This window comes from Pseudophryne corroboree, chromosome 8 (assembly GCF_028390025.1).
Source record: "Pseudophryne corroboree isolate aPseCor3 chromosome 8, aPseCor3.hap2, whole genome shotgun sequence".
In the NCBI taxonomy this organism is placed as follows: domain Eukaryota; kingdom Metazoa; phylum Chordata; class Amphibia; order Anura; family Myobatrachidae; genus Pseudophryne; species Pseudophryne corroboree.
Window position 1 is genome coordinate 164,767,011 of NC_086451.1, and position 22,891 is coordinate 164,789,901.

Below are 22,891 nucleotides of genomic sequence, written 5' to 3' on the forward strand. Positions count from 1 at the left end.
ATGTACCTTTGCATTTTTCTCCCAAACGAAGGACAATAGAATGAAAATTTTAAAGCCTCCTGTTAGTGCTTCATCTACACGTTATAGCCCTGAATTTTCCAATGCCTATCTCTTTGCAAAAGAGAGATATCGGCAAGGAAAAGCTGTATTGTACCTTTGCATTTTTCTCCCAAACGAAGGACACTAGAAAGAAAATTTTAAAGCCTCCTGTTAGGCCATCATCTACACGGCATAGCCCTGAATTTTCCAATGCCTATCTCTTTGCAAAAGAGAGATATTGGCAAGGAAAAGCTGTATTGAACCTTTGCATTTTTCTCCCAAACGAAGGACATTAGAATTAAAATTTTAAAGCCTCCTGTTAGTGCTTCATCTACACGTTATAGCCCTGCATTTTCCAATGCCTATCTCTTTGCAAAAGAGAGATATCGGCAAGGAAAAGCTGTATTGTACCTTTGAATTTTTCTCCCAAACGAAAGACACTAGAATGAAAATTTTAAAGCCTCCTGTTAGTGCTTCATCTACACGTTATAGCCCTGAATTCTCCAATGCCTATCTCTTTGCAAAAGAGAGATATCGGCAAGGAAAAGCTGCAATGTACCTTTGCATTTTTCTCCCAAACGAAGGACACTAGAAAGAAAATTTTAAAGCCTCCTGTTAGGCCATCATCTACACGGCATAGCCCTGAATTTTCCAATGCCTATCTCTTTGCAAAAGAGAGATATCGGCAAGGAAAAGCTGCAATGTACCTTTGCATTTTTCTCCCAAACGAAGGACACTAGAAAGAAAATTTTAAAGCCTCCTGTTAGGCCATCATCTACACGGCATAGCCCTGAATTTTCCAATGCCTATCTCTTTGCAAACGAGAGATATTGGCAAGGAAAAGCTGTATTGAACCTTTGCATTTTTCTCCCAAACGAAGGACACTAGAATTAAAATTTTAAAGCCTCCTGTTAGTGCTTCATCTACACGTTATAGCCCTGAATTTTCCAATGCCTATCTCTTTGCAAAAGAGAGATATCGGCAAGGAAAAGCTGTATTGTACCTTTGCATTTTTCTCCCAAACGAAAGACACTAGAATGAAAATTTTAAAGCCTCCTGTTAGTTCTTCATCTACACGTTATAGCCCTGAATTTTCCAATGCCTATCTCTTTGCAAAGGAGAGATATCGGCAAGGAAAAGCTGCATTGTACCTTTCCATTTTTCTCCCAAACGAAGGACACTAGAATGACAATTTTAAAGCCTCCTGTTAGTGCTTCATCTACACGTTATAGTCCTGAATTTTCCAATGCCTATCTCTTTGCAAAAGAGAGATATCGGCAAGGAAAAGCTGCAATGTACCTTTGCATTTTTCTCCCAAACGAAGGACACTAGAATGAAAATTTTAAAGCCTCCTGTTAGTGCTTCATCTACACGTTATAGCCCTGAATTTTCCAATGCCTATCTCTTTGCAAAAGAGAGATATCGGCAAGGAAAAGCTGTATTGTACCTTTGCATTTTTCTCCCAAACGAAAGACACTAGAATGAAAATTTTAAAGCCTCCTGTTAGTGCTTCATCTACACGTTATAGCCCTGAATTTTCCAATGCCTATCTCTTTGCAAAAGAGAGATATCGGCAAGGAAAAGCTGCATTGTACCTTTGCATTTTTCTCCCAAACGAAGGACACTAGAATGACAATTTTAAAGCCTCCTGTTAGTGCTTCATCTACACGTTATAGCCCTGAATTTTCCAATGCCTATCTCTTTGCAAAAGAGAGATATCGGCAAGGAAAAGCTGCATTGTACCTTTGCATTTTTCTCCCAAACGAAGGACACTAGAATGAAAATTTTAAAGCCTCCTGTTAGTGCTTCATCTACACGTTATAGCCCTGAATTTTCCAATGCCTATCTCTTTGCAAAAGAGAGATATCGGCAAGGAAAAGCTGCAATGTACCTTTGCATTTTTCTCCCAAACGAAGGACACTAGAAAGAAAATTTTAAAGCCTCCTGTTAGGCCATCATCTACACGGCATAGCCCTGAATTTTCCAATGCCTATCTCTTTGCAAAAGAGAGATATTGGCAAGGAAAAGCTGTATTGAACCTTTGCATTTTTCTCCCAAACGAAGGACACTAGAATTAAAATTTTAAAGCCTCCTGTTAGTGCTTCATCTACACGTTATAGCCCTGAATTTTCCAATGCCTATCTCTTTGCAAAAGAGAGATATCGGCAAGGAAAAGCTGTATTGTACCTTTGCATTTTTCTCCCAAACGAAAGACACTAGAATGAAAATTTTAAAGCCTCCTGTTAGTGCTTCATCTACACGTTATAGCCCTGAATTTTCCAATGCCTATCTCTTTGCAAAAGAGAGATATCGGCAAGGAAAAGCTGCATTGTACCTTAGCATTTTTCTCCCAAACGAAGGACACTAGAATGAAAATTTTAAAGCCTCCTGTTAGTGCTTCATCTACACGTTATAGCCCTGAATTTTCCAATGCCTATCTCTTTGCAAAAGAGAGATATCGGAAAGGAAAAGCTGCATTGTACCTTTGCATTTTTCTCCCAAACGAAGGACACTAGAATGAAAATTTTAAAGCCTCCTGTTAGTGCTTCATCTACACGTTATAGCCCTGAATTTTCCAATGCCTATCTCTTTGCAAAAGAGAGATATCGGCAAGGAAAAGCTGTATTGTACCTTTGCATTTTTCTCCCAAACGAAAGACACAAGAATGAAAATTTTAAAGCCTTCTGTTAGTGCTTCATCTACACGTTATAGCCCTGAATTTTCCAATGCCTATCTCTTTGCAAAAGAGAGATATCGGCAAGGAAAAGCTGTATTGTACCTTTGCATTTTTCTCCCAAACGAAGGACACTAGAAAGAAAATTTTAAAGCCTCCTGTTAGGCCATCATCTACACGGCATAGCCCTGAATTTTCCAATGCCTATCTCTTTGCAAAAGAGAGATATCGGCAAGGAAAAGCTGCAATGTACCTTTGCATTTTTCTCCCAAACGAAGGACAATAGAATTAAAATTTTAAAGCCTCCTGTTAGGCCATCATCTACACGGCATAGCCCTGAATTTTCCAATGCCTATCTCTTTGCAAAAGAGAGATATCGGCAAGGAAAAGCTGCAATGTACCTTTGCATTTTTTCTCCCAAACGAAGGACACTAGAAAGAAAATTTTAAAGCCTCCTGTTAGTGCTTCATCTACACGTTATAGCCCTGAATTTTCCAATGCCTATCTCTTTGCAAAAGAGAGATATCGGCAAGGAAAAGCTGTATTGTACCTTTGCATTTTTCTCCCAAACGAAGGACACTAGAAAGAAAATTTTAAAGCCTCCTGTTAGGCCATCATCTACACGGCATAGCCCTGAATTTTCCAATGCCTATCTCTTTGCAAAAGAGAGATATCGGCAAGGAAAAGCTGCAATGTACCTTTGCATTTTTCTCCCAAACGAAGGACAATAGAATGAAAATTTTAAAGCCTCCTGTTAGTGCTTCGTCTACACGTTATAGCCCTGAATTTTCCAATGCCTATCTCTTTGCAAAAGAGAGATATTGGCAAGGAAAAGCTGTATTGTACCTTTGCATTTTTCTCCCAAACGAAGGACACTAGAAAGAACATTTTAAAGCCTCCTGTTAGGCCATCATCTACACGGCATAGCCCTGAATTTTCCAATGCCTATCTCTTTGCAAAAGAGAGATATCGGCAAGGAAAAGCTGCAATGTACCTTTGCATTTTTCTCCCAAACGAAGGACACTAGAAAGAAATTTTTAAAGCCTCCTGTTAGGCCATCATCTACACGGCATAGCCCTGAATTTTCCAATGCCTTTCTCTTTGCAAAAGAGAGATATCGGCAAGGAAAAGCTGCAATGTACCTTTGCATTTTTCTCCCAAACGAAGGACAATAGAATGAAAATTTTAAAGCCTCCTGTTAGTGCTTCGTCTACACGTTATAGCCCTGAATTTTCCAATGCCTATCTCTTTGCAAAAGAGAGATATTGGCAAGGAAAAGCTGTATTGTACCTTTGCATTTTTCTCCCAAACGAAGGACACTAGAAAGAAAATTTTAAAGCCTCCTGTTAGGCCATCATCTACACGGCATAGCCCTGAATTTTCCAATGCCTATCTCTTTGCAAAAGAGAGATATCGGCAAGGAAAAGCTGCAATGTACCTTTGCATTTTTCTCCCAAACGAAGGACACTAGAAAGAAAATTTTAAAGCCTCCTGTTAGGCCATCATCTACACGGCAATGCCTATCTCTTTGCAAAAGAGAGATATTGGCAAGGAAAAGCTGTATTGAACCTTTGCATTTTTCTCCCAAACGAAGGACACTAGAATTAAAATTTTAAAGCCTCCTGTTAGTGCTTCATCTACACGTTATAGCCCTGAATTTTCCAATGCCTATCTCTTTGCAAAAGAGAGATATCGGCAAGGAAAAGCTGTATTGTACCTTTGCATTTTTCTCCCAAACGAAAGACACTAGAATGAAAATTTTAAAGCCTCCTGTTAGTGCTTCATCTACACGTTATAGCCCTGAATTTTCCAATGCCTATCTCTTTGCAAAAGAGAGATATCGGCAAGGAAAAGCTGCATTGTACCTTTGCATTTTTCTCCCAAACGAAGGACACTAGAATGAAAATTTTAAAGCCTCCTGTTAGTGCTTCGTCTACACGTTATAGCCCTGAATTTTCCAATGCCTATCTCTTTGCAAAAGAGAGATATCGGCAAGGAAAAGCTGCAATGTACCTTTGCATTTTTCTCCCAAACGAAGGACACTAGAAAGAAAATTTTAAAGCCTCCTGTTAGGCCATCATCTACACGGCATAGCCCTGAATTTTCCAATGCCTATCTCTTTGCAAAAGAGAGATATCGGCAAGGAAAAGCTGCAATGTACCTTTGCATTTTTCTCCCAAACGAAGGACAATAGAATGAAAATTTTAAAGCCTCCTGTTAGTGCTTCGTCTACACGTTATAGCCCTGAATTTTCCAATGCCTATCTCTTTGCAATAGAGAGATATCGGCAAGGAAAAGCTGCAATGTACCTTTGCATTTTTCTCCCAAACGAAGGACACTAGAAAGAAAATTTTAAAACCTCCTGTTAGGCCATCATCTACACGGCATAGCCCTGAATTTTCCAATGCCTATCTCTTTGCAAAAGAGAGATATCGGCAAGGAAAAGCTGCAATGTACCTTTGCATTTTTCTCCCAAACGAAGGACACTAGAAAGAAAATTTTAAAGCCTCCTGTTAGGCAATCATCTACACGGCATAGCCCTGAATTTTCCAATGCCTATCTCTTTGCAAAAGAGAGATATCGGCAAGGAAAAGCTGCAATGTACCTTTGCATTTTTCTCCCAAACGAAGGACACTAGAAAGAAAATTTTAAAGCCTCCTGTTAGGCCATCATCTACACGGCATAGCCCTGAATTTTCCAATGCCTATCTCTTTGCAAAAGAGAGATATTGGCAAGGAAAAGCTGTATTGAACCTTTGCATTTTTCTCCCAAACGAAGGACACTAGAATTAAAATTTTAAAGCCTCCTGTTAGTGCTTCATCTACACGTTATAGCCCTGAATTTTCCAATGCCTATCTCTTTGCAAAAGAGAGATATCGGCAAGGAAAAGCTGCAATGTACCTTTGCATTTTTCTCCCAAACGAAGGACACTAGAAAGAAAATTTTAAAGCCTCCTGTTAGGCCATCATCTACACGGCATAGCCCTGAATTTTCCAATGCCTATCTCTTTGCAAAAGAGAGATATTGGCAAGGAAAAGCTGTATTGTACCTTTGCATTTTTCTCCCAAACGAAGGACACTAGAAAGAAAATTTTAAAGCCTCCTGTTAGGCCATCATCTACACGGCATAGCCTTGAATTTTCCAATGCCTATCTCTTTGCAAAAGAGAGATATCGGCAAGGAAAAGCTGCAATGTACCTTTGCATTTTTCTCCCAAACGAAGGACACTAGAAAGAAAATTTTAAAGCCTCCTGTTAGGCCATCATCTACACGGCATAGCCCTGAATTTTCCAATGCCTATCTCTTTGCAAAAGAGAGATATTGGCAAGGAAAAGCTGTATTGAACCTTTGCATTTTTCTCCCAAACGAAGGACATTAGAATTAAAATTTTAAAGCCTCCTGTTAGTGCTTCATCTACACGTTATAGCCCTGCATTTTCCAATGCCTATCTCTTTGCAAAAGAGAGATATCGGCAAGGAAAAGCTGTATTGTACCTTTGAATTTTTCTCCCAAACGAAAGACACTAGAATGAAAATTTTAAAGCCTCCTGTTAGTGCTTCATCTACACGTTATAGCCCTGAATTTTCCAATGCCTATCTCTTTGCAAAAGAGAGATATCGGCAAGGAAAAGCTGCATTGTACCTTTGCATTTTTCTCCCAAACGAAGGACACTAGAATGAAAATTTTAAAGCCTCCTGTTAGTGCTTCATCTACACGTTATAGTTCTGAATTTTCCAATGCCTATCTCTTTGCAAAAGAGAGATATTGGCAAGGAAAAGCTGCATTGTACCTTTGCATTTTTCTCCCAAACGAAGGACACTAGAATGAAAATTTTAAAGCCTCCTGTTAGTGCTTCGTCTACACGTTATAGCCCTGAATTTTCCAATGCCTATCTCTTTGCAAAAGAGAGATATCGGCAAGGAAAAGCTGCAATGTACCTTTGCATTTTTCTCCCAAACGAAGGACAATAGAATGAAAATTTTAAAGCCTCCTGTTAGTGCTTCGTCTACACGTTATAGCCCTGAATTTTCCAATGCCTATCTCTTTGCAAAAGAGAGATATCGGCAAGGAAAAGCTGCAATGTACCTTTGCATTTTTCTCCCAAACGAAGGACACTAGAAAGAAAATTTTAAAGCCTCCTGTTAGGCCATCATCTACACGGCATAGCCCTGAATTTTCCAATGCCTATCTCTTTGCAAAAGAGAGATATCGGCAAGGAAAAGCTGCAATGTACCTTTGCATTTTTCTCCCAAACGAAGGACACTAGAAAGAAAATTTTAAAGCCTCCTGTTAGGCCATCATCTACACGGCATAGCCCTGAATTTTCCAATGCCTATCTCTTTGCAAAAGAGAGATATTGGCAAGGAAAAGCTGTATTGAACCTTTGCATTTTTCTCCCAAACGAAGGACATTAGAATTAAAATTTTAAAGCCTCCTGTTAGTGCTTCATCTACACGTTATAGCCCTGCATTTTCCAATGCCTATCTCTTTGCAAAAGAGAGATATCGGCAAGGAAAAGCTGTATTGTACCTTTGAATTTTTCTCCCAAACGAAAGACACTAGAATGAAAATTTTAAAGCCTCCTGTTAGTGCTTCATCTACACGTTATAGCCCTGAATTTTCCAATGCCTATCTCTTTGCAAAAGAGAGATATCGGCAAGGAAAAGCTGCATTGTACCTTTGCATTTTTCTCCCAAACGAAGGACACTAGAATGAAAATTTTAAAGCCTCCTGTTAGTGCTTCATCTACACGTTATAGTTCTGAATTTTCCAATGCCTATCTCTTTGCAAAAGAGAGATATTGGCAAGGAAAAGCTGCATTGTACCTTTGCATTTTTCTCCCAAACGAAGGACACTAGAATGAAAATTTTAAAGCCTCCTGTTAGTGCTTCGTCTACACGTTATAGCCCTGAATTTTCCAATGCCTATCTCTTTGCAAAAGAGAGATATCGGCAAGGAAAAGCTGCAATGTACCTTTGCATTTTTCTCCCAAACGAAGGACAATAGAATGAAAATTTTAAAGCCTCCTGTTAGTGCTTCGTCTACACGTTATAGCCCTGAATTTTCCAATGCCTATCTCTTTGCAAAAGAGAGATATCGGCAAGGAAAAGCTGCAATGTACCTTTGCATTTTTCTCCCAAACGAAGGACACTAGAAAGAAAATTTTAAAGCCTCCTGTTAGGCCATCATCTACACGGCATAGCCCTGAATTTTCCAATGCCTATCTCTTTGCAAAAGAGAGATATCGGCAAGGAAAAGCTGCAATGTACCTTTGCATTTTTCTCCCAAACGAAGGACAATAGAATGAAAATTTTAAAGCCTCCTGTTAGTGCTTCGTCTACACGTTATAGCCCTGAATTTTCCAATGCCTATCTCTTTGCAAAAGAGAGATATCGGCAAGGAAAAGCTGCATTGTACCTTTGCATTTTTCTCCCAAACGAAGGACACTAGAATGAAAATTTTAAAGCCTCCTGTTAGTGCTTCGTCTACACGTTATAGCCCTGAATTTTCCAATGCCTATCTCTTTGCAAAAGAGAGATATTGGCAAGGAAAAGCTGCATTGTACCTTTGCATTTTTCTCCCAAACGAAGGACACTAGAATGAAAATTTTAAAGCCTCCTGTTAGGCAATCATCTACACGGCATAGCTCTGAATTTTCCAATGCCTATCTCTTTGCAAAAGAGAGATATCGGCAAGGAAAAGCTGCAATGTACCTTTGCATTTTTCTCCCAAACGAAGGACACTAGAAAGAAAATTTTAAAGCCTCCTGTTAGGCCATCATCTACACGGCATAGCCCTGAATTTTCCAATGCCTATCTCTTTGCAAAAGAGAGATATTGGCAAGGAAAAGCTGTATTGAACCTTTGCATTTTTCTCCCAAACGAAGGACACTAGAATTAAAATTTTAAAGCCTCCTGTTAGTGCTTCATCTACACGTTATAGCCCTGAATTTTCCAATGCCTATCTCTTTGCAAAAGAGAGATATCGGCAAGGAAAAGCTGCAATGTACCTTTGCATTTTTCTCCCAAACGAAGGACACTAGAAAGAAAATTTTAAAGCCTCCTGTTAGGCCATCATCTACACGGCATAGCCCTGAATTTTCCAATGCCTATCTCTTTGCAAAAGAGAGATATTGGCAAGGAAAAGCTGTATTGTACCTTTGCATTTTTCTCCCAAACGAAGGACACTAGAAAGAAAATTTTAAAGCCTCCTGTTAGGCCATCATCTACACGGCATAGCCTTGAATTTTCCAATGCCTATCTCTTTGCAAAAGAGAGATATCGGCAAGGAAAAGCTGCAATGTACCTTTGCATTTTTCTCCCAAACGAAGGACACTAGAAAGAAAATTTTAAAGCCTCCTGTTAGGCCATCATCTACACGGCATAGCCCTGAATTTTCCAATGCCTATCTCTTTGCAAAAGAGAGATATTGGCAAGGAAAAGCTGTATTGAACCTTTGCATTTTTCTCCCAAACGAAGGACGTTAGAATTAAAATTTTAAAGCCTCCTGTTAGTGCTTCATCTACACGTTATAGCCCTGCATTTTCCAATGCCTATCTCTTTGCAAAAGAGAGATATCGGCAAGGAAAAGCTGTATTGTACCTTTGAATTTTTCTCCCAAACGAAAGACACTAGAATGAAAATTTTAAAGCCTCCTGTTAGTGCTTCATCTACACGTTATAGCCCTGAATTTTCCAATGCCTATCTCTTTGCAAAAGAGAGATATCGGCAAGGAAAAGCTGCATTGTACCTTTGCATTTTTCTCCCAAACGAAGGACACTAGAATGAAAATTTTAAAGCCTCCTGTTAGTGCTTCATCTACACGTTATAGTTCTGAATTTTCCAATGCCTATCTCTTTGCAAAAGAGAGATATTGGCAAGGAAAAGCTGCATTGTACCTTTGCATTTTTCTCCCAAACGAAGGACACTAGAATGAAAATTTTAAAGCCTCCTGTTAGTGCTTCATCTACACGTTATAGCCCTGAATTTTCCAATGCCTATCTCTTTGCAAAAGAGAGATATCGGCAAGGAAAAGCTGTATTGTACCTTTGCATTTTTCTCCCAAACGAAAGACACAAGAATGAAAATTTTAAAGCCTCCTGTTAGTGCTTCATCTACACGTTATAGCCCTGAATTTTCCAATGCCTATCTCTTTGCAAAAGAGAGATATCGGCAAGGAAAAGCTGCAATGTACCTTTGCATTTTTCTCCCAAACGAAGGACACTAGAAAGAAAATTTTAAAGCCTCCTGTTAGGCCATCATCTACACGGCATAGCCCTGAATTTTCCAATGCCTATCTCTTTGCAAAAGAGAGATATCGGCAAGGAAAAGCTGCAATGTACCTTTGCATTTTTCTCCCAAACGAAGGACACTAGAAAGAAAATTTTAAAGCCTCCTCTTAGGCCATCATCTACACGGCATAGCCCTGAATTTTCCAATGCCTATCTCTTTGCAAAAGAGAGATATTGGCAAGGAAAATCTGTATTGAACCTTTGCATCTTTCTCCCAAACGAAGGACACTAGAATTAAAATTTTAAAGCCTCCTGTTAATGCTTCATCTACACGTTATAGCCCTGAATTTTCCAATGCCTATCTCTTTGCAAAAGAGAGATATCGGCAAGGAAAAGCTGTATTGTACCTTTGCATTTTTCTCCCAAACGAAAGACACTAGAATGAAAATTTTAAAGCCTCCTGTTAGTGCTTCATCTACACGTTATAGCCCTGAATTTTCCAATGCCTACCTCTTTGCAAAAGAGAGATATCGGCAAGGAAAAGCTGTATTGTACCTTTGCATTTTTCTCCCAAACGAAGGACACTAGAAAGAAAATTTTAAAGCCTCCTGTTAGGCCATCATCTACACGGCATAGCCCTGAATTTTCCAATGCCTATCTCTTTGCAAAAGAGAGATATCGGCAAATAAAAGCTGCAATGTACCTTTGCATTTTTCTCCCAAACGAAGGACAATAGAATGAAAATTTTAAAGCCTCCTGTTAGTGCTTCGTCTACACGTTATAGCCCTGAATTTTCCAATGCCTATCTCTTTGCAAAAGAGAGATATCGGCAAGGAAAAGCTGCAATGTACCTTTGCATTTTTCTCCCAAACGAAGGACACTAGAAAGAAAATTTTAAAGCCTCCTGTTAGGCCATCATCTACACGGCATAGCCCTGAATTTTCCAATGCCTATCTCTTTGCAAAAGAGAGATATTGGCAAGGAAAAGCTGTATTGAACCTTTGCATTTTTCTCCCAAACGAAGGACACTAGAATTAAAATTTTAAAGCCTCCTGTTAGTGCTTCATCTACACGTTATAGCCCTGAATTTTCCAATGCCTATCTCTTTGCAAAAGAGAGATATCGGCAAGGAAAAGCTGCAATGTACCTTTGCATTTTTCTCCCAAACGAAGGACACTAGAAAGAAAATTTTAAAGCCTCCTGTTAGGCCATCATCTACACGGCATAGCCCTGAATTTTCCAATGCCTATCTCTTTGCAAAAGAGAGATATTGGCAAGGAAAAGCTGTATTGTACCTTTGCATTTTTCTCCCAAACGAAGGACACTAGAAAGAAAATTTTAAAGCCTCCTGTTAGGCCATCATCTACACGGCATAGCCTTGAATTTTCCAATGCCTATCTCTTTGCAAAAGAGAGATATCGGCAAGGAAAAGCTGCAATGTACCTTTGCATTTTTCTCCCAAACGAAGGACACTAGAAAGAAAATTTTAAAGCCTCCTCTTAGGCCATCATCTACACGGCATAGCCCTGAATTTTCCAATGCCTATCTCTTTGCAAAAGAGAGATATTGGCAAGGAAAATCTGTATTGAACCTTTGCATCTTTCTCCCAAACGAAGGACACTAGAATTAAAATTTTAAAGCCTCCTGTTAATGCTTCATCTACACGTTATAGCCCTGAATTTTCCAATGCCTATCTCTTTGCAAAAGAGAGATATCGGCAAGGAAAAGCTGTATTGTACCTTTGCATTTTTCTCCCAAACGAAAGACACTAGAATGAAAATTTTAAAGCCTCCTGTTAGTGCTTCATCTACACGTTATAGCCCTGAATTTTCCAATGCCTACCTCTTTGCAAAAGAGAGATATCGGCAAGGAAAAGCTGTATTGTACCTTTGCATTTTTCTCCCAAACGAAGGACACTAGAATGAAAATTTTAAAGCCTCCTGTTAGTGCTTCGTCTACACGTTATAGCCCTGAATTTTCCAATGCCTATCTCTTTGCAAAAGAGAGATATCGGCAAGGAAAAGCTGCAATGTACCTTTGCATTTTTCTCCCAAACGAAGGACACTAGAAAGAAAATTTTAAAGCCTCCTGTTAGGCCATCATCTACACGGCATAGCCCTGAATTTTCCAATGCCTATCTCTTTGCAAAAGAGAGATATTGGCAAGGAAAAGCTGTATTGAACCTTTGCATTTTTCTCCCAAACGAAAGACACAAGAATGAAAATTTTAAAGCCTCCTATTAGTGCTTCATCTACACGTTATAGCCCTGAATTTTCCAATGCCTATCTCTTTGCAAAAGAGAGATATCGGCAAGGAAAAGCTGTATTGTACCTTTGCATTTTTCTCCCAAACGAAGGACACTAGAAAGAAAATTTTAAAGCCTCCTGTTAGGCCATCATCTACACGGCATAGCCCTGAATTTTCCAATGCCTATCTCTTTGCAAAAGAGAGATATCGGCAAGGAAAAGCTGCAATGTACCTTTGCATTTTTCTCCCAAACGAAGGACAATAGAATGAAAATTTTAAAGCCTCCTGTTAGTGCTTCATCTACACGTTATAGCCCTGAATTTTCCAATGCCTATCTCTTTGCAAAAGAGAGATATCGGCAAGGAAAAGCTGTATTGTACCTTTGCATTTTTCTCCCAAACGAAGGACACTAGAAAGAAAATTTTAAAGCCTCCTGTTAGGCCATCATCTACACGGCATAGCCCTGAATTTTCCAATGCCTATCTCTTTGCAAAAGAGAGATATTGGCAAGGAAAAGCTGTATTGAACCTTTGCATTTTTCTCCCAAACGAAGGACATTAGAATTAAAATTTTAAAGCCTCCTGTTAGTGCTTCATCTACACGTTATAGCCCTGCATTTTCCAATGCCTATCTCTTTGCAAAAGAGAGATATCGGCAAGGAAAAGCTGTATTGTACCTTTGAATTTTTCTCCCAAACGAAAGACACTAGAATGAAAATTTTAAAGCCTCCTGTTAGTGCTTCATCTACACGTTATAGCCCTGAATTCTCCAATGCCTATCTCTTTGCAAAAGAGAGATATCGGCAAGGAAAAGCTGCAATGTACCTTTGCATTTTTCTCCCAAACGAAGGACACTAGAAAGAAAATTTTAAAGCCTCCTGTTAGGCCATCATCTACACGGCATAGCCCTGAATTTTCCAATGCCTATCTCTTTGCAAAAGAGAGATATCGGCAAGGAAAAGCTGCAATGTACCTTTGCATTTTTCTCCCAAACGAAGGACACTAGAAAGAAAATTTTAAAGCCTCCTGTTAGGCCATCATCTACACGGCATAGCCCTGAATTTTCCAATGCCTATCTCTTTGCAAACGAGAGATATTGGCAAGGAAAAGCTGTATTGAACCTTTGCATTTTTCTCCCAAACGAAGGACACTAGAATTAAAATTTTAAAGCCTCCTGTTAGTGCTTCATCTACACGTTATAGCCCTGAATTTTCCAATGCCTATCTCTTTGCAAAAGAGAGATATCGGCAAGGAAAAGCTGTATTGTACCTTTGCATTTTTCTCCCAAACGAAAGACACTAGAATGAAAATTTTAAAGCCTCCTGTTAGTTCTTCATCTACACGTTATAGCCCTGAATTTTCCAATGCCTATCTCTTTGCAAAGGAGAGATATCGGCAAGGAAAAGCTGCATTGTACCTTTCCATTTTTCTCCCAAACGAAGGACACTAGAATGACAATTTTAAAGCCTCCTGTTAGTGCTTCATCTACACGTTATAGTCCTGAATTTTCCAATGCCTATCTCTTTGCAAAAGAGAGATATCGGCAAGGAAAAGCTGCAATGTACCTTTGCATTTTTCTCCCAAACGAAGGACACTAGAATGAAAATTTTAAAGCCTCCTGTTAGTGCTTCATCTACACGTTATAGCCCTGAATTTTCCAATGCCTATCTCTTTGCAAAAGAGAGATATCGGCAAGGAAAAGCTGTATTGTACCTTTGCATTTTTCTCCCAAACGAAAGACACTAGAATGAAAATTTTAAAGCCTCCTGTTAGTGCTTCATCTACACGTTATAGCCCTGAATTTTCCAATGCCTATCTCTTTGCAAAAGAGAGATATCGGCAAGGAAAAGCTGCATTGTACCTTTGCATTTTTCTCCCAAACGAAGGACACTAGAATGACAATTTTAAAGCCTCCTGTTAGTGCTTCATCTACACGTTATAGCCCTGAATTTTCCAATGCCTATCTCTTTGCAAAAGAGAGATATCGGCAAGGAAAAGCTGCATTGTACCTTTGCATTTTTCTCCCAAACGAAGGACACTAGAATGAAAATTTTAAAGCCTCCTGTTAGTGCTTCATCTACACGTTATAGCCCTGAATTTTCCAATGCCTATCTCTTTGCAAAAGAGAGATATCGGCAAGGAAAAGCTGCAATGTACCTTTGCATTTTTCTCCCAAACGAAGGACACTAGAAAGAAAATTTTAAAGCCTCCTGTTAGGCCATCATCTACACGGCATAGCCCTGAATTTTCCAATGCCTATCTCTTTGCAAAAGAGAGATATTGGCAAGGAAAAGCTGTATTGAACCTTTGCATTTTTCTCCCAAACGAAGGACACTAGAATTAAAATTTTAAAGCCTCCTGTTAGTGCTTCATCTACACGTTATAGCCCTGAATTTTCCAATGCCTATCTCTTTGCAAAAGAGAGATATCGGCAAGGAAAAGCTGTATTGTACCTTTGCATTTTTCTCCCAAACGAAAGACACTAGAATGAAAATTTTAAAGCCTCCTGTTAGTGCTTCATCTACACGTTATAGCCCTGAATTTTCCAATGCCTATCTCTTTGCAAAAGAGAGATATCGGCAAGGAAAAGCTGCATTGTACCTTAGCATTTTTCTCCCAAACGAAGGACACTAGAATGAAAATTTTAAAGCCTCCTGTTAGTGCTTCATCTACACGTTATAGCCCTGAATTTTCCAATGCCTATCTCTTTGCAAAAGAGAGATATCGGAAAGGAAAAGCTGCATTGTACCTTTGCATTTTTCTCCCAAACGAAGGACACTAGAATGAAAATTTTAAAGCCTCCTGTTAGTGCTTCATCTACACGTTATAGCCCTGAATTTTCCAATGCCTATCTCTTTGCAAAAGAGAGATATCGGCAAGGAAAAGCTGTATTGTACCTTTGCATTTTTCTCCCAAACGAAAGACACAAGAATGAAAATTTTAAAGCCTTCTGTTAGTGCTTCATCTACACGTTATAGCCCTGAATTTTCCAATGCCTATCTCTTTGCAAAAGAGAGATATCGGCAAGGAAAAGCTGTATTGTACCTTTGCATTTTTCTCCCAAACGAAGGACACTAGAAAGAAAATTTTAAAGCCTCCTGTTAGGCCATCATCTACACGGCATAGCCCTGAATTTTCCAATGCCTATCTCTTTGCAAAAGTGAGATATCGGCAAGGAAAAGCTGCAATGTACCTTTGCATTTTTCTCCCAAACGAAGGACAATAGAATTAAAATTTTAAAGCCTCCTGTTAGGCCATCATCTACACGGCATAGCCCTGAATTTTCCAATGCCTATCTCTTTGCAAAAGAGAGATATCGGCAAGGAAAAGCTGCAATGTACCTTTGCATTTTTCTCCCAAACGAAGGACACTAGAAAGAAAATTTTAAAGCCTCCTGTTAGTGCTTCATCTACACGTTATAGCCCTGAATTTTCCAATGCCTATCTCTTTGCAAAAGAGAGATATCGGCAAGGAAAAGCTGTATTGTACCTTTGCATTTTTCTCCCAAACGAAGGACACTAGAAAGAAAATTTTAAAGCCTCCTGTTAGGCCATCATCTACACGGCATAGCCCTGAATTTTCCAATGCCTATCTCTTTGCAAAAGAGAGATATCGGCAAGGAAAAGCTGCAATGTACCTTTGCATTTTTCTCCCAAACGAAGGACAATAGAATGAAAATTTTAAAGCCTCCTGTTAGTGCTTCGTCTACACGTTATAGCCCTGAATTTTCCAATGCCTATCTCTTTGCAAAAGAGAGATATTGGCAAGGAAAAGCTGTATTGTACCTTTGCATTTTTCTCCCAAACGAAGGACACTAGAAAGAACATTTTAAAGCCTCCTGTTAGGCCATCATCTACACGGCATAGCCCTGAATTTTCCAATGCCTATCTCTTTGCAAAAGAGAGATATCGGCAAGGAAAAGCTGCAATGTACCTTTGCATTTTTCTCCCAAACGAAGGACACTAGAAAGAAAATTTTAAAGCCTCCTGTTAGGCCATCATCTACACGGCATAGCCCTGAATTTTCCAATGCCTTTCTCTTTGCAAAAGAGAGATATCGGCAAGGAAAAGCTGCAATGTACCTTTGCATTTTTCTCCCAAACGAAGGAGAATAGAATGAAAATTTTAAAGCCTCCTGTTAGTGCTTCGTCTACACGTTATAGCCCTGAATTTTCCAATGCCTATCTCTTTGCAAAAGAGAGATATTGGCAAGGAAAAGCTGTATTGTACCTTTGCATTTTTCTCCCAAACGAAGGACACTAGAAAGAAAATTTTAAAGCCTCCTGTTAGGCCATCATCTACACGGCATAGCCCTGAATTTTCCAATGCCTATCTCTTTGCAAAAGAGAGATATCGGCAAGGAAAAGCTGCAATGTACCTTTGCATTTTTCTCCCAAACGAAGGACACTAGAAAGAAAATTTTAAAGCCTCCTGTTAGGCCATCATCTACACGGCAATGCCTATCTCTTTGCAAAAGAGAGATATTGGCAAGGAAAAGCTGTATTGAACCTTTGCATTTTTCTCCCAAACGAAGGACACTAGAATTAAAATTTTAAAGCCTCCTGTTAGTGCTTCATCTACACGTTATAGCCCTGAATTTTCCAATGCCTATCTCTTTGCAAAAGAGAGATATCGGCAAGGAAAAGCTGTATTGTACCTTTGCATTTTTCTCCCAAACGAAAGACACTAGAATGAAAATTTTAAAGCCTCCTGTTAGTGCTTCATCTACACGTTATAGCCCTGAATTTTCCAATGCCTATCTCTTTGCAAAAGAGAGATATCGGCAAGGAAAAGCTGCAATGTACCTTTGCATTTTTCTCCCAAACGAAGGACAATAGAATGAAAATTTTAAAGCCTCCTGTTAGTGCTTCGTCTACACGTTATAGCCCTGAATTTTCCAATGCCTATCTCTTTGCAATAGAGAGATATCGGCAAGGAAAAGCTGCAATGTACCTTTGCATTTTTCTCCCAAACGAAGGACACTAGAAAGAAAATTTTAAAACCTCCTGTTAGGCCATCATCTACACGGCATAGCCCTGAATTTTCCAATGCCTATCTCTTTGCAAAAGAGAGATATCGGCAAGGAAAAGCTGCAATGTACCTTTGCATTTTTCTCCCAAACGAAGGACACTAGAAAGAAAATTTTAAAGCCTCCTGTTAGGCAATCATCTACACGGCATAGCCCTGAATTTTCCAATGCCTATCTCTTTGCAAAAGAGAGATATCGGCAAGGAAAAGCTGCAATGTACCTTTGCATTTTTCTCCCAAACGAAGGACACTAGAAAGAAAATTTTAAAGCCTCCTGTTAGGCCATCATCTACACGGCATAGCCCTGAATTTTCCAATGCCTATCTCTTTGCAAAAGAGAGATATTGGCAAGGAAAAGCTGTATTGAACCTTTGCATTTTTCTCCCAAACGAAGGACACTAGAATTAAAATTTTAAAGCCTCCTGTTAGTGCTTCATCTACACGTTATAGCCCTGAATTTTCCAATGCCTATCTCTTTGCAAAAGAGAGATATCGGCAAGGAAAAGCTGCAATGTACCTTTGCATTTTTCTCCCAAACGAAGGACACTAGAAAGAAAATTTTAAAGCCTCCTGTTAGGCCATCATCTACACGGCATAGCCCTGAATTTTCCAATGCCTATCTCTTTGCAAAAGAGAGATATTGGCAAGGAAAAGCTGTATTGTACCTTTGCATTTTTCTCCCAAACGAAGGACACTAGAAAGAAAATTTTAAAGCCTCCTGTTAGGCCATCATCTACACGGCATAGCCTTGAATTTTCCAATGCCTATCTCTTTGCAAAAGAGAGATATCGGCAAGGAAAAGCTGCAATGTACCTTTGCATTTTTCTCCCAAACGAAGGACACTAGAAAGAAAATTTTAAAGCCTCCTGTTAGGCCATCATCTACACGGCATAGCCCTGAATTTTCCAATGCCTATCTCTTTGCAAAAGAGAGATATTGGCAAGGAAAAGCTGTATTGAACCTTTGCATTTTTCTCCCAAACGAAGGACATTAGAATTAAAATTTTAAAGCCTCCTGTTAGTGCTTCATCTACACGTTATAGCCCTGCATTTTCCAATGCCTATCTCTTTGCAAAAGAGAGATATCGGCAAGGAAAAGCTGTATTGTACCTTTGAATTTTTCTCCCAAACGAAAGACACTAGAATGAAAATTTTAAAGCCTCCTGTTAGTGCTTCATCTACACGTTATAGCCCTGAATTTTCCAATGCCTATCTCTTTGCAAAAGAGAGATATCGGCAAGGAAAAGCTGCATTGTACCTTTGCATTTTTCTCCCAAACGAAGGACACTAGAATGAAAATTTTAAAGCCTCCTGTTAGTGCTTCATCTACACGTTATAGTTCTGAATTTTCCAATGCCTATCTCTTTGCAAAAGAGAGATATTGGCAAGGAAAAGCTGCATTGTACCTTTGCATTTTTCTCCCAAACGAAGGACACTAGAATGAAAATTTTAAAGCCTCCTGTTAGTGCTTCGTCTACACGTTATAGCCCTGAATTTTCCAATGCCTATCTCTTTGCAAAAGAGAGATATCGGCAAGGAAAAGCTGCAATGTACCTTTGCATTTTTCTCCCAAACGAAGGACAATAGAATGAAAATTTTAAAGCCTCCTGTTAGTGCTTCGTCTACACGTTATAGCCCTGAATTTTCCAATGCCTATCTCTTTGCAAAAGAGAGATATCGGCAAGGAAAAGCTGCAATGTACCTTTGCATTTTTCTCCCAAACGAAGGACACTAGAAAGAAAATTTTAAAGCCTCCTGTTAGGCCATCATCTACACGGCATAGCCCTGAATTTTCCAATGCCTATCTCTTTGCAAAAGAGAGATATCGGCAAGGAAAAGCTGCAATGTACCTTTGCATTTTTCTCCCAAACGAAGGACAATAGAATGAAAATTTTAAAGCCTCCTGTTAGTGCTTCGTCTACACGTTATAGCCCTGAATTTTCCAATGCCTATCTCTTTGCAAAAGAGAGATATCGGCAAGGAAAAGCTGCATTGTACCTTTGCATTTTTCTCCCAAACGAAGGACACTAGAATGAAAATTTTAAAGCCTCCTGTTAGTGCTTCGTCTACACGTTATAGCCCTGAATTTTCCAATGCCTATCTCTTTGCAAAAGAGAGATATTGGCAAGGAAAAGCTGCATTGTACCTTTGCATTTTTCTCCCAAACGAAGGACACTAGAATGAAAATTTTAAAGCCTCCTGTTAGTGCTTCGTCTACACGTTATAGCCCTGAATTTTCCAATGCCTATCTCTTTGCAAAAGAGAGATATCGGCAAGGAAAAGCTGCATTGTACCTTTGCATTTTTCTCCCAAACGAAGGACACTAGAATGAAAATTTTAAAGCCTCCTGTTAGTGCTTCGTCTACACGTTATAGCCCTGAATTTTCCAATGCCTATCTCTTTGCAAAAGAGAGATATTGGCAAGGAAAAGCTGCATTGTACCTTTGCATTTTTCTCCCAAACGAAGGACACTAGAATGAAAATTTTAAAGCCTCCTGTTAGTGCTTCGTCTACACGTTATAGCCCTGAATTTTCCAATGCCTATCTCTTTGCAAAAGAGAGATATCGGCAAGGAAAAGCTGCAATGTACCTTTGCATTTTTCTCCCAAACGAAGGACAATAGAATGAAAATTTTAAAGCCTCCTGTTAGTGCTTCGTCTACACGTTATAGCCCTGAATTTTCCAATGCCTATCTCTTTGCAAAAGAGAGATATCGGCAAGGAAAAGCTGCAATGTACCTTTGCATTTTTCTCCCAAACGAAGGACACTAGAAAGAAAATTTTAAAGCCTCCTGTTAGGCCATCATCTACACGGCATAGCCCTGAATTTTCCAATGCCTATCTCTTTGCAAAAGAGAGATATCGGCAAGGAAAAGCTGCAATGTACCTTTGCATTTTTCTCCCAAACGAAGGACAATAGAATGAAAATTTTAAAGCCTCCTGTTAGTGCTTCGTCTACACGTTATAGCCCTGAATTTTCCAATGCCTATCTCTTTGCAAAAGAGAGATATCGGCAAGGAAAAGCTGCAATGTACCTTTGCATTTTTCTCCCAAACGAAGGACACTAGAAAGAAAATGTTAAAGCCTCCTGTTAGGCCATCATCTACACGGCATAGCCCTGAATTTTCCAATGCCTATTTCTTTGCAAAAGAGAGATATCGGCAAGGAAAAGCTGCAATGTACCTTTGCATTTTTCTCCCAAACGAAGGACACTAGAAAGAACATTTTAAAGCCTCCTGTTAGGCAATCATCTACACGGCATAGCTCTGAATTTTCCAATGCCTATCTCTTTGCAAAAGAGAGATATCGGCAAGGAAAAGCTGCAATGTACCTTTGCATTTTTCTCCCAAACGAAGGACACTAGAAAGAAAATTTTAAAGCCTCCTGTTAGGCCATCATCTACACGGCATAGCCCTGAATTTTCCAATGCCTATCTCTTTGCAAAAGAGAGATATTGGCAAGGAAAAGCTGTATTGAACCTTTGCATTTTTCTCCCAAACGAAGGACACTAGAATTAAAATTTTAAAGCCTCCTGTTAGTGCTTCATCTACACGTTATAGCCCTGAATTTTCCAATGCCTATCTCTTTGCAAAAGAGAGATATCGGCAAGGAAAAGCTGCAATGTACCTTTGCATTTTTCTCCCAAACGAAGGACACTAGAAAGAAAATTTTAAAGCCTCCTGTTAGGCCATCATCTACACGGCATAGCCCTGAATTTTCCAATGCCTATCTCTTTGCAAAAGAGAGATATTGGCAAGGAAAAGCTGTATTGTACCTTTGCATTTTTCTCCCAAACGAAGGACACTAGAAAGAAAATTTTAAAGCCTCCTGTTAGGCCATCATCTACACGGCATAGCCTTGAATTTTCCAATGCCTATCTCTTTGCAAAAGAGAGATATCGGCAAGGAAAAGCTGCAATGTACCTTTGCATTTTTCTCCCAAACGAAGGACACTAGAAAGAAAATTTTAAAGCCTCCTGTTAGGCCATCATCTACACGGCATAGCCCTGAATTTTCCAATGCCTATCTCTTTGCAAAAGAGAGATATTGGCAAGGAAAAGCTGTATTGAACCTTTGCATTTTTCTCCCAAACGAAGGACGTTAGAATTAAAATTTTAAAGCCTCCTGTTAGTGCTTCATCTACACGTTATAGCCCTGCATTTTCCAATGCCTATCTCTTTGCAAAAGAGAGATATCGGCAAGGAAAAGCTGTATTGTACCTTTGAATTTTTCTCCCAAACGAAAGACACTAGAATGAAAATTTTAAAGCCTCCTGTTAGTGCTTCATCTACACGTTATAGCCCTGAATTTTCCAATGCCTATCTCTTTGCAAAAGAGAGATATCGGCAAGGAAAAGCTGCATTGTACCTTTGCATTTTTCTCCCAAACGAAGGACACTAGAATGAAAATTTTAAAGCCTCCTGTTAGTGCTTCATCTACACGTTATAGTTCTGAATTTTCCAATGCCTATCTCTTTGCAAAAGAGAGATATTGGCAAGGAAAAGCTGCATTGTACCTTTGCATTTTTCTCCCAAACGAAGGACACTAGAATGAAAATTTTAAAGCCTCCTGTTAGTGCTTCATCTACACGTTATAGCCCTGAATTTTCCAATGCCTATCTCTTTGCAAAAGAGAGATATCGGCAAGGAAAAGCTGTATTGTACCTTTGCATTTTTCTCCCAAACGAAAGACACAAGAATGAAAATTTTAAAGCCTCCTGTTAGTGCTTCATCTACACGTTATAGCCCTGAATTTTCCAATGCCTATCTCTTTGCAAAAGAGAGATATCGGCAAGGAAAAGCTGCAATGTACCTTTGCATTTTTCTCCCAAACGAAGGACACTAGAAAGAAAATTTTAAAGCCTCCTGTTAGGCCATCATCTACACGGCATAGCCCTGAATTTTCCAATGCCTATCTCTTTGCAAAAGAGAGATATCGGCAAGGAAAAGCTGCAATGTACCTTTGCATTTTTCTCCCAAACGAAGGACACTAGAAAGAAAATTTTAAAGCCTCCTCTTAGGCCATCATCTACACGGCATAGCCCTGAATTTTCCAATGCCTATCTCTTTGCAAAAGAGAGATATTGGCAAGGAAAATCTGTATTGAACCTTTGCATCTTTCTCCCAAACGAAGGACACTAGAATTAAAATTTTAAAGCCTCCTGTTAATGCTTCATCTACACGTTATAGCCCTGAATTTTCCAATGCCTATCTCTTTGCAAAAGAGAGATATCGGCAAGGAAAAGCTGTATTGTACCTTTGCATTTTTCTCCCAAACGAAAGACACTAGAATGAAAATTTTAAAGCCTCCTGTTAGTGCTTCATCTACACGTTATAGCCCTGAATTTTCCAATGCCTACCTCTTTGCAAAAGAGAGATATCGGCAAGGAAAAGCTGTATTGTACCTTTGCATTTTTCTCCCAAACGAAGGACACTAGAAAGAAAATTTTAAAGCCTCCTGTTAGGCCATCATCTACACGGCATAGCCCTGAATTTTCCAATGCCTATCTCTTTGCAAAAGAGAGATATCGGCAAATAAAAGCTGCAATGTACCTTTGCATTTTTCTCCCAAACGAAGGACAATAGAATGAAAATTTTAAAGCCTCCTGTTAGTGCTTCGTCTACACGTTATAGCCCTGAATTTTCCAATGCCTATCTCTTTGCAAAAGAGAGATATCG